A 17841-nucleotide genomic window follows, 5' to 3' on the forward strand; every position below is an offset into this window, starting at 1 on the left:
GCACTGCCGCGTTAGCGCGAGGCCGAGCCGGGGGGGGTGGGGAGGGGGACCCCCCTCCCCTATCCCGGCGAGGCCGAGCCAGGAACGAGCCGTAGCAGGCAACGACGCGGCGTGCCGCGGCGTCGCATGCGGAGGCGAGTCCGTAACATGACTTGCCCCCATTATCTATCTGTAGGGGTGTCTGGGCGCGTGTGTGTGTGGGTGGGGGGGGGGATAGAATAACCGCACTGCCCCTCGGTGCATAGTTGTACTGACACATCTTCCTTGCACGGACTTGCCCCCATTATCTATCTTAGGGGTGTGTGGGTGCGTGTGGGGGGTGGGGGGAAACAGAATAACCGCACTGCCCCTTGGTGCATAGTGGTACTGACACATCTTCCTTGTATGGACTTGCCCCAATAATCTATCTTTAGGGCTGTGTGGGTGCGTGTGGGTGGGGGGGGACAGAATAACCGCACTGTCCCTCGGTCCGTAATCGTACTGACACATCTTCCTTGTATGGACTTGCCCCCATTATCTATCTTAGGGTGTGTGGTGCGTGTGGGGGGGGGGGGGAACAGAATAACCGCACTGCGTCTGTCAAACGAGCGCACTGCTGCGTTAGCGCGAGGCCGAGCCAGGGGGGACAGAATAACCGCACTGCCCATCGGTGCATAGTTGTACTGACACATCTTCCTTGTATGGACTTGCCCCCACTATCTATCTTAGGGGTGTGTGGGTGCGTGTGGGGGGGGGGACAGAATAACCGCACTAAGCCTGTCAAACGAGCGCACTGCCGCGTTAGCGCGAGGCCGAGCCGGGGGGGAGGCGGGGTCGGGACCCCCCTCCCCATCCCGGCGAGGCTGAGCCAGGAACGAGCCGTAGTAGGCGACAACGCGGCGTGCCGCGGCGTCGCATGCGGTGGCGAGTCCGTAACATGACTTGCCCCCATTATCTATCTTTAGGGGTGTGTGGGTGCGTGTGTGTGTGGGGGGGAGGGGGGACAGAATAACCGCACTGCCCCTCGGTGCATAGTTGTACTCACACATCTTCCTTGTATGGACTTGCCCCCATTATCTATCTTAGGGGTGTGTGGGTGCGTGTGGGGGGTGGGGGGAAACAGAATAACCGCACCGACCCTTGGTGCATAGTTGTACTGACACATCTTCGTTGTATCGACTTGCCCCAATAATCTATCTTTAGGGCTGTGTGGGTGCGTGGGGGGGGGACAGAATAACCGCACTGCCCCTCTGTGCATAGTTGTACCGACACATCTTCCTTGTATGGACTTTCCCCCATTATCTATCTTAGGGGTGTGTGGGTGCGTGTGGGGGGGGGACAGAATAACCGCACTGTGCCTGTCAAACGAGCGCACTTCCGGGTTAGCGCGAGGGCGAGCCGGGGGGAAGGCGGGGTCGGGACCCCCTCCCCCATCCCGGCAAGGCCGAGCCAGGAACGAGCCGTAGCAGGCGACGACGCGGCATGCCGCGGCGTCGCATGCGGAGGCGAGTCTGTAACATGACTTGCCCCCATTATCTATCTTTAGGGGTGTGTGGGTGCGTGGGGGGGGGGGGACAGAATAACCTCACTGCCCCTTGGTGCATAGTTGTACTGACACATCTTCCTTGTATGGACTTGCCCCCATTATCTATCTTAGGGGTGTGTGGGTGCGTGTGTGGGGGGGGATTAGAATAACCGCACTGCGCCTATCAAACGAGCGCACTACCGCGTTAGCACGAGGCCGAGCCGGGGGGAGGTGGGGTCGGGACCCCCTCCCCCATCCCGGCGAGGCTGAGCCAGGAACGAGCCGTAGCACGCAACGATGCGGCGTGCGCGGCGTCGCATGCGGAGGCGAGTCCGGAACATGACTTGCCCCATTTATCTATCTTTAGGGGTGTGTGGGTGCGTGTGGAGGGGGGGGGGGGACAGAATAACCGCACTGCCCCTCGGTGCATAGTTGTACTTACACATCTTCCTTGTATGGACTTGCCCCCATTATCTATCTTAGGGGTGTGTGGGTGCGTGTGTGTGTGGGGGGGGGATTAGAATAACCGCACTGCGCCTGTCAAACGAGCGCACTACCGCGTTAGCACGAGGCCGAGCCGGGTGGGGGAAGGTGGGGTCTTGACCCCCCTCCCCCATCCCGGCGAGGCTGAGCCAGGAACAAGCCGTAGCAGGCAACGATGCGGCGTGCCGCGGCGTCGCATGCGGAGGCGAGTCCATAACATGACTTGCCCCCATTATATATCTTTAGGGGTGTGTGGGTGCGTGTGTGTGGGGGGGGGGGGGAACAGAATAACCGCACTGCCCCTCGGTACATAGTTGTACTGACACATCTTCCTTGTATGGACTTGCCCCCATTATCTATCTTTAGGGGTGTGTGGGTGCGTGTGGGGGGTGCGTGTGGGGAGGGGGCGGGGGAAACAGAATAACCGCACTACGCCTGTCAAACGAGCGCACTGACGCGTTAGCGGGAGGCCGAGCCGGGGTGGGGGGGGGGGGTAAACAGAATAACCGCACTGCCCCTCGATGCATTGTTGTACTGACACATCTGCCTTGTATGGACTTGCCCCCATTATCTATCTTTAGGGGTGTGTGGGTGCGTGTTTTGGGGGGGGGGGGGACAGAATAACAGCACTGCCCCTCGGTGCATAGTTGTGCTGACACATCTTCCTTGTATGGACTTTTCCCCATTATCTATCTTAGGGGTGTGTGGGTGCGTGTGGGGGGGGGGACAGAATAACCGCACTGCGCCTGTCAAACGAGCGCACTGCCGCGTTAGCAAGAGGCCGAGCCGGGGGGTGGGGAGGGGGACCCCCCTCCCCCATCCCGGCGAGGCCGAGCCAGGAACGAGCCGTAGCAGGCAACGACGCGGCGTGCCGCGGCGTCGCATGCGAAGGCGAGTCCGTAACATGACTTGCCCCCATTATCTATCTGTAGGGGCGTCTGGGCGCGTGTGTGTGTGGGTGGGGGGGGGATAGAATAACCGCACTGCCCCTCGGTGCATAGTTGTACTGACACATCTTCCTTGTATGGACTTGCCCCCATTATCTATCTTAGGGGTGTGTGGGTGCGTGTGGGGGGTGGGGGGAAACAGAATAACCGCACTGCCCCTTGGTGCATAGTGGTACTGACACATCTTCCTTGTATGGACTTGCCCCAATAATCTATCTTTAGGGCTGTGTGGGTGTGTGTGTGGGGGGGGGGGGACAGAATAACCGCACTGCCCCTCGGTGCATAATTGTACTGACACATCTTCCTTGTATGGACTTGCCCCCATTATCTATCTTAGGGTGTGTGGGTGCGTGTGGGGGGGGGGACAGAATAACCGCACCGCGTCTGTCAAATGAGCGCACTGCTGCGTTAGCGCGAGGCCGAGCCAGGGGGGCAGAATAACCGCACTGCGCCTCGGTGCATAATTGTACTGACACATCTTCCTTGTATGGACTTGCCCCCACTATCTATCTTAGGGGTGTGTGGGTGCGTGTGGGGGGGACAGAATAACCGCACTAAGCCTGTTAAACGAGCGCACTGCCGCGTTAGCGCGAGGCCGAGCCGGGGGGGGGGGAGGCGGGGTCGGGACCCCCCTCCCCATCCCGGCGAGGCTGAGCCAGGAACGAGCCGTAGTAGGCGACGACGCGGCGTGCCGCGGCGTCGCATGCGGAGGCGAGTCCGTAACATGACTTGCCCCCATTATCTATCTTTAGGGGTGTGTGGGTGCGTGTGTGTGTGGGGGGGGGGACAGAATAACCGCACTGCCCCTCGGTGCATAGTTGTACTAACACATCTTCCTTGTATGGACTTGCCCCCATTATCTATCTTAGGGGTGTGTGGGTGCGTGTGGGGGGTGGGGGGAAACAGAATAACCGCACTGCCCCTTGGTGCATTGTTGTACTGACACATCTTCGTTGTATCGACTTGCCCCAATAATCTATCTTTAGGGCTGTGTGGGTGCGTGTGGGGGGGGGGACAGAATAACCGCACTGCCCCTCGGTGCATAGTTGTACCAACACATCTTCCTTGTATGGACTTTCCCCCATTATCTATCTTAGGGGTGTGTGGGTGCGTGTGGGGGGGTGGGACAGAATAACCGCACCGTGCCTGTCAAATGAGCGCACTGCCGCGTTAGCGCGAGGCCGAGCCGGGGGGGAAGGCGGGGTCGGGACCCCCTCCCCATCCCGGCAAGGCCGAGCCAGGAACGAGCCGTAGCAGGCTACGACGCGGCGTGCCGCGGCGTCGCATGCGGAGGCGAGTCTGTAACATGACTTGCCCCCATTGTCTATCTTTAGGGGTGTGTGGGTGCGTGGGGGGGGGGGACAGAATAACCTCACTGCCCTTGGTGCATAGTTGTACTGACACATCTTCCTTGTATGGACTTTCCCCAATAATCTATCTTTAGGGCTGTGTGGGTGCGTGTGGGGGGGGGACAGAATAACCGCACTGCCCCTCGGTGCATAGTTGTACTGACACATCTTCCTTGTATGGACTGGCCCCCATTATCTATCTTAGGGGTGTGTGGGTGCGTGTGTGGGGGGGGATTAGAATAACCGCACTGCGCCTGTCAAACGAGCGCACTACCGCGTTAGCACGAGGCCGAGCCGGGGGGGGAGGTGGGGTCGGGACCCCCTCCCCCATCCCGGCGAGGCTGAGCCAGGAACGAGCCGTAGCACGCCACGATGCGGCGTGCCGCGGCGTCGCATGCGGAGGCGAGTCCGGAACATGACTTGCCCCCATTATCTATCTTTAGGGGTGTGTGGGTGCGTGTGGAGGGGGGGGGGGACAGAATAACCGCACTGCCCCTCGGTACATAGTTGTACTGACACATCTTCCTTGTATGGACTTGCCCACATTATTTATCTTTAGGGTTGTGTGGGTGCGTGTGGGGAGGGGGAAACAGAATAACCGCATTGTGCTTGTCAAACGAGCGCACTGCCGCGTTAGCGCGAGGCCGAGCCGGGGGGGGGGGGGTCCGACCCCCCCTCCTCCATCCCGGCGAGGCCGAGCCAGGAACGAGCCGTAGCAGGCGAGTCTGTAACATGACTTGCCCCCATTATCTATCTTTAGGGGTGTGTGGGTGCGTGTGGTGGTGGTGGTGGTGGTGGGGGGGGGGGGGACAGAATAACCGCACTGCCCCTCGGTGCATAGTTGTACTGATACATCTTCCTTGTATGGACTTGCCCCCATTATCTATCTTTAGGGGAGTGTGGGTGCGTGTGGGGAGGAGGGAACAGAATATCCGCACCGCCCCTCGGTGCATAGTTGTACTGACACATCTTCCTTGTATGGACTTGCCCCCATTATCTATCTCAGGGGTGTGTGGGTGCGTGTGGGGGGGACAGAATAACCGCACTGCCCCTCGGTGCATAGTTGTACTGACACATCTGCCTTGTATGGACTTGCCCCCATTATCTATCTTTTGGGGTGTGTGGGGGTGCGTGTGGGGAGGGGGGGGGAACAGAATAACCGCACTGCGCCTGTCAAACGAGCGCACAGCCGCGTTAGCGCGAGGCCGAGTCGGGGGGGTGGGGGTGGGACAGAATAACCGCACTGCGCCTGTCAAATGAGTGCACTGCCGCGTTAGCACGAGGCCGAGCCGGGGGGAGGTGGGGTCGGGAGCCCCCTACCCCATCCCGGCGAGGCTGAGCCAGGAACGAGCCGTAGCAGGCGGCGTGCCGCGGCGTCGCATGCGGAGGCGAGTCGGTAACATGACTTGCCCCCATTATCTATCTTTAGGGGTGTGTGGGTGCGTGTGTGGGGGGGGACTGAATAACTGCACTGCCCCTCGGTGCATAGTTGTACGGACACATCTTCCTTGTATGGACTTGCCCCCATTATCTATCTTGAGGGGTGTGTGGGTGCGTGAGGGGGTGCGTGTGGGGGGGGGGACAGAATAACCGCACTGCGCGTGTCAAACGAGCGCACTGCCACGTTAGTGCGAGGCCGGGCCGGGGGGAGGGGGGTCCGACCACCCTCCATCCCGGCGAGGCCGAGCAAGGAACGAGCCGCAGCAGGCGACGACGCGGCGTCGCATGCGGAGGCGAGTCCGTAACATGACTTGCCCCCATTATCTATCTTTAGGGGTGTGTGGGTGCGTGTGTGTGTGTGGGGGGGGGGACAGAATAACCGCACTGCACCTCGGTGCATAGTTGTACTGACACATCTTCCTTGTATGGACTTGCCCCCATTATCTATCTTTAGGGTGTGTGGATGCGTGTGGGGGGGGTGCGTGTGGGGGGGAAACAGAATAACCGCACTGCGCCTGTCAAACGAGCGCACTGCCGTGTTAGCGCGAGGCCGAGCCGGGGGGGGGGGGGTCCGAACCCCCCTCCCCCATCCCGGCGAGGCCGAGCCAGGAACGAGCCGTAGTAGGCGACAACGCGGCGTGCCGCGGCGTTGCATGCGGAGGCGAGTCCCTAACATGACTTGCCTTAATTATCTATCTTTAGGGGTGTGTGGGCGCGTGTGTGTGTGGGGGGGGGGGATAGAATAACCGCACTGCCCCTCGGTGCATAGTTGTACTGACACATCTTTCTCGCATGGACTTGCCCTCATTATCTATCTTTAGGGGTGTGTGGGTGCGTGTGTGTGGGGGGGGGGGCAGAATAACCGCACTGCCCCTCGGTGCATAGTTGTACTGACACATCTTCCTTGTATGGACTTGCCCCATTATCTATCTTTAGGGGTGTGTGTGTGTGTGTGTGTGTGGGGGGGGGGGTGGGGAACAGAAGAACCGCACTGCCCCTCGGTGTATAGTTGTACTAACACATCTTCCTTGTATGGACTTGCCCCCATTATCTATCTTTAGGGGTGTGTGGGTGCGTGTGGGGGGGGGGACAGAATAACCGCACTGCCCCTCGGTGCATAGTTGTACTGACACATCTTCCTTGTATGGACTTGCCCCCATTATCTAGCTTTATGGGTGTGTGGGTGCGTGTGTGTGTGTGGGGGGGGGGGGGACAGAATAACCGCACTGCCCCTCGGTGCATAGTTGTACTGACACATCTTCCTTGTATGGACTTGCCCCCATTATCTATCTTTAGGGGTGTGTTGGTGCGTGTGGGGGGGGGGGGACAGAATAACCGCACTGCCCCTCGGTGCATAGTTGTATTGACACATCTTCCTTGTATGGACTTGCCCCCATTATCTATCTTATTGGTGTGTGGGTGCGTGTGGGGGGGGGGGGCAGAATAACCGCACTGCCCCTCGGTGCATAGTTGTACTGACACATCTTCCTTGTATGGACTTGCCCCCATTATCTATCTTGAGGGGTGTGTGGGTGCGTGAGGTGGTGCGTGTGGGGGGGGGACAGAATAACCGCACTGCGCCTGTCAAACGAGCGCACTGCCACGTTAGCGCGAGGCCGGGCCGGGGGGCAGGGGGGACCCCCTCCCCCATCCCGGCGAGGCCGAGCCAGGAACGAGCCGTAGCAGGCGACGACGCGGCGTGCCGCGGCGTCGCATGCGGAGGCGAGTCCGTAACATGACTTGCCCCCGCACCGCACCGCACCGAGTGGCATAGTTGTACTGACACATCATCCTTGTATGGACTTGCTCCCGCACCGCACCGCACCGAGGGGCATAGTTGTGCTGACACATCTCTGTAACATGACTTGTCCCCGCACCGCACCGCACCGCACCGAGGGGCATAGTAGTACATGATTTGCCCCCATTATCTTATCTTTATTTTTTAGGGGAAAAACCAGCACCGTTATGAATTATTATTTCATTTGTACTTCTTGATAATTTTTATTGTATTGTTGTGAGTTATTATTTGTACTTTAGCTATTTGTTTTCTCCCTCTATATTAATTTTTTTATTGTATTTAATTTTTTGTTGTATTTAATTTTTGCTATTATCTTTGGTAAGTGCCTAGAGATAGTGGGTTTCGCCGCGGTTCTAGGCTTTAGCCGTCGGTTTTCTCCCACTCACCTTTTAACCTCCGCTCTCCCCCGTTCTTCTCCGCTCCCCTCTCCAAATCGATTCCTTCTTCGTTCCCCTCTTCTCGCAGAGAAGTTACTTCTCCTGTTTCGCCGCCGGAGCGTCGGCCGGCGGGTTGAACCCCAGGGGTGGAGGTCTGGGTGCTCTGTTTGCTCCTTTTGGTCTGCGATTGACTTCCCTTGCGTCCTATTATGTACATATTTTCCCTCTATTTCTTAGCTCTTGCTCTCTTGCTGTCTCAGGCTGGATTCGCTAGGGTTCCTTTGCTCTTGAACAAGCGGTTGGCGACAGTGATACTCGATTGCGTGGCGGACTTTGTGTTTGCTTGTAAGAGTTTTGCTTTGTATGGCGTGCTTCGTTTGTGAAATAGGTCAGAGCCCTAATTTTTGTTCATGTGTCTTGCAGATTTGGTTCGGCAGATTTTAGGTCTGTAGATCTCAATGGGTACATCATCCAGTCCGGACAAGTTGAATGCAGGTGATTTTCCCTGTAATTTGGATGATGTTTTAACAGATCTGGTTTTTATGTTGTATAGGTGTGGTCGTATCGACTTTATAAGTTGTATGTATTTTGATAGCTGTTAAATTTGCCCTGGATTGTGTGGTGTGTATAGTTTTGGTGGTTGATGTGACCTGCAGACAGGTTGTAGTACTGATCACCATCTGTAGTTTGAACTGCTGCCTGGCATTTGAATAGGTTGTAGTAGTCAGTGAAGAACTGGTATGATGTTGAAAGAGTTTTCATTCTGAAGTTTGTTGTGCCAGTGGTGGGTCATATTGTTTTATTGGGTGCACTTGTAGTGTTCATATAGTTGAACTGATTGCTTGTTCATGTACTTTTTTGCTAATTATGATGTTGTTGCAGATGTTGGAGTGTCGGTGCCTCCTGATTCTGAAAAATCAGAACGCTTTCAAGATCTTGTGAATGTTATTTTTGAGACACCAAATCCGCTAGAAGAACTTGCGGATGTTGCTGGTGTTTCCCTTATATTTGCTCTTTTTTTATCAGCCTTGAATACATAAATATGCTTAGCTACATGAGTTGTTCCTTTTGTTTGTGTCTGATGCTATGCACTTTATTTATCTTGTCTCTGCAATGTTAATTGTGTTTTGATTTTATACGTGTGTGCTTATGTTTGTTGGTTTATGCAGTTAATGACAACCATGGTGCTCCTGAGGACATTGCTGATGTTGTCAAAGATATTAATGATGGAATGTATTCTCTTAACGTTGATGATGTTGATGGCAGCTTGCAGTTGTCTGTTACTCAGTCACAGAGTGTTGATGGCACTGAGCCTGTTACTCAGGCCGAGGATGTTCCTATGCAGTTACAGCTCGAGGATGAAAGGATAAGAAAGAAGAAGTGTGATTTCCAGAGAAGAAAGGAGTTTGAACGGCGTCAAAAGGCTGCCTGTGTTCAATGAAGTGATCGGGATGTTGCTCAAGCTCCTGAAGGTGTAGGTGATGAAGGTGGTGACGCGGCCTTTTCAACTGTTGATGCTGGATCTCATGGAAGTGACATGCCTGTGAAGACAAACCCGATGCAAACTCGTTTGACGCAAGTGTTTACTCGTGATGCAGTTAAGGAGAACAAAACTGTTTTGAAGAGGAAGATTTCAGATCGAAATCCTCATGGCACACAGAGGTGTAGCCCACGTGTGAAAGCTGGTTCCCAACCTGGTAATAGCAAAGCTGATGGGGATAGTGTTGCTGTGAAGATTGGTCCAAGAAAACTTGGTGGCTCCCCTGTTCGTCATAGTCCACGGGTTTTGACAAATAAGAAGCCTTCTTCGCCTCCTCTTCGAGAGCGCTCTTTGTTGAAAGAAAATAATAAGCGTAAAGTTCATCCTGCGAAGGTGAAGAAAGGTGTGAAGAAGCGTGCTTGTGTCGAAGCTGAAGATGTTGTATCTGAACAAGATGATATCGAAGTTGATTCTGAAGATGAATTTGCAGTGGTACATCTTTTGTACTGTATGTGACTAACTAGTTGTACTTGCAATGATTTAATTGTGTCTGGGCTGGTATGCTGGCCAGGCAAGGCTGGTCATTGTTTGCATCAATCGAGGGTGGTACTGATGTTGTTTCAAGAGTTGAACTTGTGCAATCTTTTCTTTTTTCTACTTGCCTTCATATGCTTGTTTTGTTTTCTATATTCATTTATTTAAGGTGTGGCTTCTTTATTTTCATTTACAGCCTGTTAGCGTTATGAGTCCGGTGAAGCCGGTGGGAGGCAATGCCGGAAAAGTTGCCTTGGATGAAGGTGACCAACGGAAATTGAACTTAACTGTGCGATGTTCGTTGGGAGAGGTTGAAGCTTGTGCTAAATTGCTTGAGAGTCGGCATGTGGCTAGGGTTCGTGCAACTGGTTTTGGTTCTATCTTCAATTGGAGGGTGAAGTCTAACATTTCCCGCCCTCTGATGGGAGTTTTGTACCTGAGGATAGATCCTAATACGATGACTCTTGACATGGGTGAGGCTAATAAGAAGCTTCGCATCACTAGCGATGGTATACATCAACTATTTGGGTTCCCTCGTGGTGGTCGTTCTCCGCCAAGGCCGTCGGAGGATGGATATGACGACGCTCTGATGAAGTTAAGATCGGAGCTTGACATTAGCAGGAACAAAGATATCAAGACAAAGGATTTGAGGAATAAGCTCAAGGTGCTCGTCAAGGATCCTAGCAAAGATGACCTTGCTCTGAAAGTGTTCTTCATTATTGTGTTTATGAAGGTTGTGTTGCCTGGTGCCGCCCCGCGTGTTTCTAGAGAGGCAGCAATGTTTGAGGGTCTCGTCTTTGAGGACATGGCTAATATGGATTATTGTCAGCTGATGGTTGATGAGCTTAGAAGGGCTATTGTCAGGTACCAAGATGGTGTTACCCTTGGGAAGGCAATCACAGGCTATGCTATAGGGCCTGTACTAATGTACCTTGACTGCCTTATCCGTGGCAACACTGCGGAGCCTGACATGCGAGTCCCCCGCATATGTTTCATGGATCCTGTCAAGCTTTCTGATCTGGTTGATGCAGATTTGATAAAAAAAGGCAATGCAGATCCAAAGACTTGGGTGTTTGGGAAGCTTCCGGTGAGTTTTATTTCTTTCATGTCTTGTAGACCTTTTTTTATTTAGGTATAGCTATTTTTGCTGGAGTGAACATGTGTCCCGCGGAGTTACCTGTTTAGATTTTGTCATTTCTTAAGCTTTGTGAGGTTTAGGTATGATTTTTAGTACTGTTTTTTCATGTGTGGTTGAACTGAATATGTTTGTTCAACCGTCCTATCGGTAAATACTAACAAATTGGCACTGACAGTTAAAGATTGATAGTTTGTTGATTTAAATCTGTTAATATCATGTTTTATTTTTCCCCGTGTGTTGCATTGATTAATTAACTCTTTTTCCCCTTGTTTGTAGTGGAAAACTGAAGAGGAGGTTGTTTTTTTCCGAGTGTATAAACGGCCAGTCCTGGAGATGTCGTCGTCTCAGGTTCCCAAGTCTTCATTTCTGCACGATGAGTTGAGAGATGGCCGTGGTGTTGAGGGTGCTGGTTATGTTCCCCCTGGCCCTAGTAATGCTAGTACTTCACAGAGGCAGGGTTTTGGTATTGATGTTGCTGTTTCTACATTGGAGCGCGCTGAGCATATTTTAAGTAATGTGTGTTCTGAGCTGCAAAAGGTCCCAACGACTGTTGAGCGTCTGAGCTGTATCAATGGTATCCTTCTTGAAGGTCATCAATTTAACACTGAGGAAGCAGTGGACTATATTGAGATGGAGAGAATTTTTATTGGTGATATGCGTGACGGTGCTGCTGATCTAGTTCAGAGCTCGGTTCGTCTGTTGAACAACATGAAGCATTTCAAAACTATGCAAGACTCTCGCTGCAAGCCATATGAAGAAAGTGCAAAAGTTGTTATCAGGCAGATTGAGCAGGATGAGGCTGCTGCCACCGACAGCAGGGCTGGTGATGGTACTGAGGCTAATGTTTCTGATCACGAAACGAATGATGTTGGCTTGGAGCGCCCTGTTGTTGATGTGAGTCAGTCCTCGGTGTTTGCAATTTTTACTATGTTGTTCTGCTGTCAGTATTGTAGTTGGACTTTCTCATCTTCATCTGTTTATTAATTTTTCTTCCATGCAGATTGAGCAGGATGAGGCTGCTGCCACCGATAGTAGGGCTGATGATGGTACTGAGGCTAATGTTTCTGATCACCATACGAACGATGTTGGCTTGGAGCACCCTGTTGTTGATGTGAGTCAGTCCTCGGTGTTTGTATGTTTTTACTATGTTGTTCTGCTGTCAGTATTATAGTTGAACTTCCTGATCTTCATCCGTTTATTAATTTTTTCTTGTCATGCAGGAGACCAGTCATAATGTTGAGGCTGTTGTTGACCGTGGAGTTAATGATCCATCTACTGATAAGTGCAAGGTTATTTTTATTTTTAATGTGTTTATTCATATTTCTTGAATTTTCATGCGCACCAATGTGCCTTGCTTGTTCATTTTTCTATTCCACACCGTTAAGAGTTTTGCAGGTGATACCTACCTTTTTTGTTACTGTGGTTTAATTCCTTGTGTTTATTGTTGCTAATAATAGCATTGTTTTTTTGGTTCATTACATATGAAATCAGGGTCCTGTTGTTGGCGACGAGCCTTGTTCGCCCGTTGGTGATGTTGCTTTGAATGTTAGCAGCAGCAAGATCGATGATGTTGCTGTGAATGCTTCTAAGGTTTGTTTTTCTGTGCACCTCTTGCTAGCTTATTTTTGATTGTTAGTTTTGCTCATATTATTCACTTTTTCTGAATTTTTATTTCTTCAGATGACTGATGTTGAGCGTGAGGCTGTCGTTAGTGGTGGAGATGATGCTCGTGGTGTTCCATTGAGTAGTGGGCGCGATGTTGGTACCAAAGTTGTTGATGAGGATGTTGGTGCTGCTAGCATACTTGATGCCAAACCGTCTGGTGTTGGTATTGCTGGGAATGAAAATGTTCTTGATTGTGAAGATTTGCCGCCGGAGAATTTCCCGCCTGGAGGTCTTGATTACGGTGATGCATTGCAAGATGCTTCTAGCATGGAGGAGGTGCCATCTGAGGATGATGATTTACTTCTGTCGATTTCTTCTGGCCCCTTGACGGAGGAGGCGCTCATGTCGTCCCAGGATTTTCTTTCTACAGACCCTGAAAGCGCAGCGATATTGGTGTCCTCTCAAGATGTCCAATCGTCAAACCCTAAAACTGGAGGCATATTGGTCTCATCACAGGAACTACCGTCGTCGTCAAACACTGATAGTGCAGGTAAGGACTTGTAAATGAGGCGTACTTCTCAATTTTGGCATTTTGGACATGTTCACTTGTAGTGCTTGAACTTATTATTTTTCTTCTTTTTCGGCAAGCAGAAAGTGGTAAGGTTGTTAAGGTTGATATGTTTTTCTTCGCTATTACGAGGTTGCGCACGAACCGTACGAAATGGTTAGTTTGGGATTTTGCCCGTACCATTTTTGTCTCTTTTTCTTTCTCTCATTTGAGAATGGTTGTTGTTGCAGTAGTTTTAATTCATGTAATCTTTTGTGTTTTTCTAGTCACAAGCCGATGTTTCAAAATAAAGAATGTGATGCCAGTGTTGGTTCTATTGCTAAAGCGTTTGTCCCCACTGGCATGCTCAACTCAGACAGTGCTGACGTTGTTTAATATTCTCTACGTCAGAAGTACCGAGACACTGACAAGTTGATAGTTCCCAGATGGGTGACGGTCAGTATTTTGCTTTGTAGATAGGATGATAACTTGTTTTGCCAATTTTCTAACTGTTGTTGTTCTTTTTGTACAACAGACCAAGATCCGTGATGGAAATATTGATTCCAATGTGCTAAATTGGTTCACGAGATCGGGTGCTGATGGTTTTGACCAAGTAGGTGAACTTGAACTTTTTGTACTCATGAACTAGAACTGTCATGTTTTCTTGCAAGTTTGGGAGGTGGGGGAATGAACTTGAGCAGCCTGCTTTTAGCCCTGCACTTATGAATGATGTGTGCTTCTTTTTTTGAAGCTGAACTTATTGTCGCAAGGAAATTGAACTGATATGTTTGTTGCAATTTTAACTTGAGTAGCATATATTTTTTGTAGTGTTTTGCTTACTCAATTAGAACTTATGATTATCTTATTTTTGTTTGTACTTCTGAATTTCAATTTCCTTCTTTTATTTTATTGTTTGGAGGCTGAATTTTTTGTTTCATTATGATTTGTTAAATTCATTTTTCCTCTGCGATTTTTTTGTCAGCTTCTCTTCCCTACTTTTGATCCGCCGTCCTTTGCGGCTACCATGAAGCCTAGCGAAGAATCTGGGCATTGGTGCTTGATTGTTCTGAATTTGAGGTTCCGTCGTTTTGAGTGTCTTGATTCACTGCGTGATGAAACCTGGAGTGATGCAGTTAGATTCTTAAGGACTATGACAGATAACATAAAGAAGCTTTGGAGGGAGTCCAGCGTAGACAGGGCCAAACCGTTCTCGCCGGTGCATATTGATGGTTTCTCTTGCGAGTTTGTGCGGGTGCCGCAGCAGAAAAACATGTGAGTATCCATTTTTAATGAGTTTTTGTTAGTTGTTTTTGTTGCTGGGAGGGTGGTGTTCCTGTATTTTCGGATTTGTGATGTACCCATTTGTTTTTTCTTTTGTTAACAGGCATGATTGTGGATTCTTTATGCTACAAAGCTGCAAGACCTATCATTGCCGGGAGGATGGTGTGATTGAAATGTTGGATTACAGCCACGAAGACATTCTTGACATTAGGAAGACTTTTCTGTATACCTACGCAACTAGCGATGTGTTTGATGTTGACTTCCGTGGTTTGTTTGGCATCGAACCCTGTACGTAATGCATGAACTTTTGTAATTTTTTGCAGCTTGTACTTCTTGATTGGTACTGTCATGAATTACGTATTTGAACTTTACCCTTGATGCGGTCTTTTCTTTTTTCTTTTTGTAGGTGCGTGGCTGGATCTTGATGAGCAGGACTACAGGATCTTTGGCAGCCAGTTCTCGGAGCTCGAGTGCGTATCTATTGATCTTAGCCTGGGGCGTTCTCCAGAAAAGACAAGGTCTGGTCTTATTAAGGGGCGGTTGGGAGCTCTGAAAGGTTCTACGGCTGCTTGTGCAGAGAGCCCCTCTACACCCAAGAATCCCATTGTGGAATTGATAGACAGCGATGATGATGCGTTTGACAAGATTGCTGGCATGGGAAGAGTCACCAGGAGCGCTGCTGCTGCCAAGGGTTTATCCCCACTTGCTGGAATAGTGGCCCGTAGAGCTGGTGGTGCTAGGAAGGATCCTGCTTTGGATTCTGGCAATGTTACAAGCACGAAGCGTGCACCCAGAGCTCCTATAAAGTTTTGCTCCCCTGTGCAGCAGCTTCACCCTCATAAATTCCCTCACCTGGACAAGGCTCGCAAGTTGTATAATCTGTTGCTTAGCGATGAAGCATGTGAGAAGTATGCCGAGTGAGTATCTCTCATTTCTTTTCCTCTTCTTTTCCTCTGTTGTTTGTAACTGCTAGATATATATGACCTTAACTGTTACTTTTTATACAACTTGAACTGCTATGAATGCCTTATCTTGCTTCCCCTGATTTTTTGTTCTTGTGTGTGCTGCAGGAATACATTCTCAATGATACCTCAGCCTGGTGATAACGTTACTAGCTTCACTGGGAAACGCATCTGGGAAGTTTTTGCACCTGGGCAAATGATGGAGGGTGATGTAATGGACTTCCTCATTGATGATTGGAAGAAAGATCCCGATAGAAATGTTGATTTTGCGTCTGGGAAAAGGGTATTGCTGAGTCCATATTTCATCACGGTAATCAATCAGATCGTTTGTTTCTCTTAAACAAGACTGCCTATTGTTTTACGAGTTTTAATAATACTTTGCTTGTTGATCCTTTCCACCTGTCTATTTCTTTTCTGGGCTTTTTGCGGGTTGTGCTTGACTGTACGTTTTACGGTGATGAAAATAAAGCGTTTAATGTCGAGAGTGCAGCGAGAGATTTCAAGAGCTATGTCAAAGAAAAGGAAGACTTGCTCAGTGCCGACCTTGTGAGTTCTACTAGCTGATTTTTGGTTTTAATTGTTTGTTGTCATGCTGGTTTTTATTTTGAATATTTAACATCTATTTTTTGGTCATTTGTTTTTAGATCATGATGCCTCTATTCAAGCCTATGGTTTTAGCAAAGGATAAGAAAGTGAACCACTTTTCCTTATATGTCATGAATCGGTACCGAAGTAGCGTCGACATCCTTGACTCTTTACCTTATCCGAAGAACCATCGTCCTTCAAAGAACACCTATCATAAAGACTGCGAGAAGATTGTGAGTGACATTTATTATCTGTACTGGATTAATTTTTCCGCGTCTTTGTTTCTGCTTTTCTGAGACCTGAAAATGTGTGGTTTCTTTTCTTTTTTTACAGATCTCCAGGATGGTCCAAGTAACGAAGGCTTTTTATGGTGATGCTCAGTACAATGCGAGCAAGCAGCCCAAATGGGAGCTTTTTGCAAACAAACCAATGTTTGTGAAGGTTCCACTTCAAGGGGCGAATGAATGTGGCCATTATTCTGAAGTATGCGGAATGCTATGATGGTGAAAAGATCGTTGGGAACATTCGAGATAATGATGTGGGTTCTAGTTGAGCTTTTCACTTTTCTGTGTTTGGCTTATTGTGTATTCTTCTTTTTAATGTGTCATGATTTTTAATAATTTGTTTTAATGTTTTGCAGCCTCGTATTGTTGATTGGAATGCTGAGGATCTGTATAGAGTTGTGTTCAACCGGAATAACCAGCTTCTGGTGACGGAGCTTCCCAAGGAGTTTAAGCCATTGGCTCCTGGTGCATAGAAGAAATGGTCATCATTTGCGTAGTGAAATGGATAGTTGTGTGATATATCTCTTGAAAGCATTGTAGGCTTTGATTGTAGTGTTTGGATGTCTAGTCAAGTACTATGTAATTACTGGTATATTTTGTGTTGTGTTTAAGTGTGGCACAATGTTTAACAATCTTTTTTTCCATGATGATAGTGTGGTTGAATATCTGTTTTCACTTGTGTATGATTCATTGGGAATTCGTTTTGGTTAAGTTCTATTTTTTTGTACTGAAGTCTTGTAAACTAGTTGAACTGAAAACACCTTTTCCCAAGTTCATTACGAGTTGTTGTTGGAAAAGTGAGATTTATTTGGTTTTCATCTGTCCCAACCTAGGTTGGACCTTTATAGTTTCTGTACCCTCTTTTCTTGTACTTATAGTATAGGTATGTTAGTACTGAATTGTACTGTCGTTCAGCGTAAGGCTTTTAATATTTGGTGTCACAATAGCACTTGTGGATCTAGCGTGAGTGGAGTGATGCTTCCTTGTTATGTAGAACTGGTTTCATATAATGTATTAGAACTGAAGTTTTTTTGGGATTGAAATTATTTACGACCAAGTTGCTACGTCATCTCTAGCCAGATTTTATTCAAGTATAAGAAATTTAGCAAGATTTGAGAGCCAAATTTTTGTTTGAACTTCTTGAATTTTAGTAGTTGAACTTCATAGTAAAATTTAAAGCACTGGTTTAAATTAGCTACATTTAACAGGCAGCCGTATAAAGTTCATAATGACTTCACTAGTCAATGTGGGCTGATGCTTCTGTCGTTTGTTTTTTGTTAATTTTTGTCCTTGGTTGAACTATAATCTATTTGGTTGAGTCTTGGCCATCTTTCTCAAGGCATTAATTGGTATCATCATAGCACTTACTGAATAAACTAAGTTGTACTGAGATTTCAATTGTGCTGGTACTTTGATCATTTTATTTTCTTGTGTTGTTTGAAGCTAGTGCCTCACTGGTCAATGTGGGCTGATGCTTCTGTTGTCTTTCTTGTGATTTTTCTCCTTGGTCGAACTGATATCTTTTTG

This window comes from Aegilops tauschii, chromosome 3 (genome assembly GCF_002575655.3).
Source record: "Aegilops tauschii subsp. strangulata cultivar AL8/78 chromosome 3, Aet v6.0, whole genome shotgun sequence".
Taxonomy (NCBI): domain Eukaryota; kingdom Viridiplantae; phylum Streptophyta; class Magnoliopsida; order Poales; family Poaceae; genus Aegilops; species Aegilops tauschii.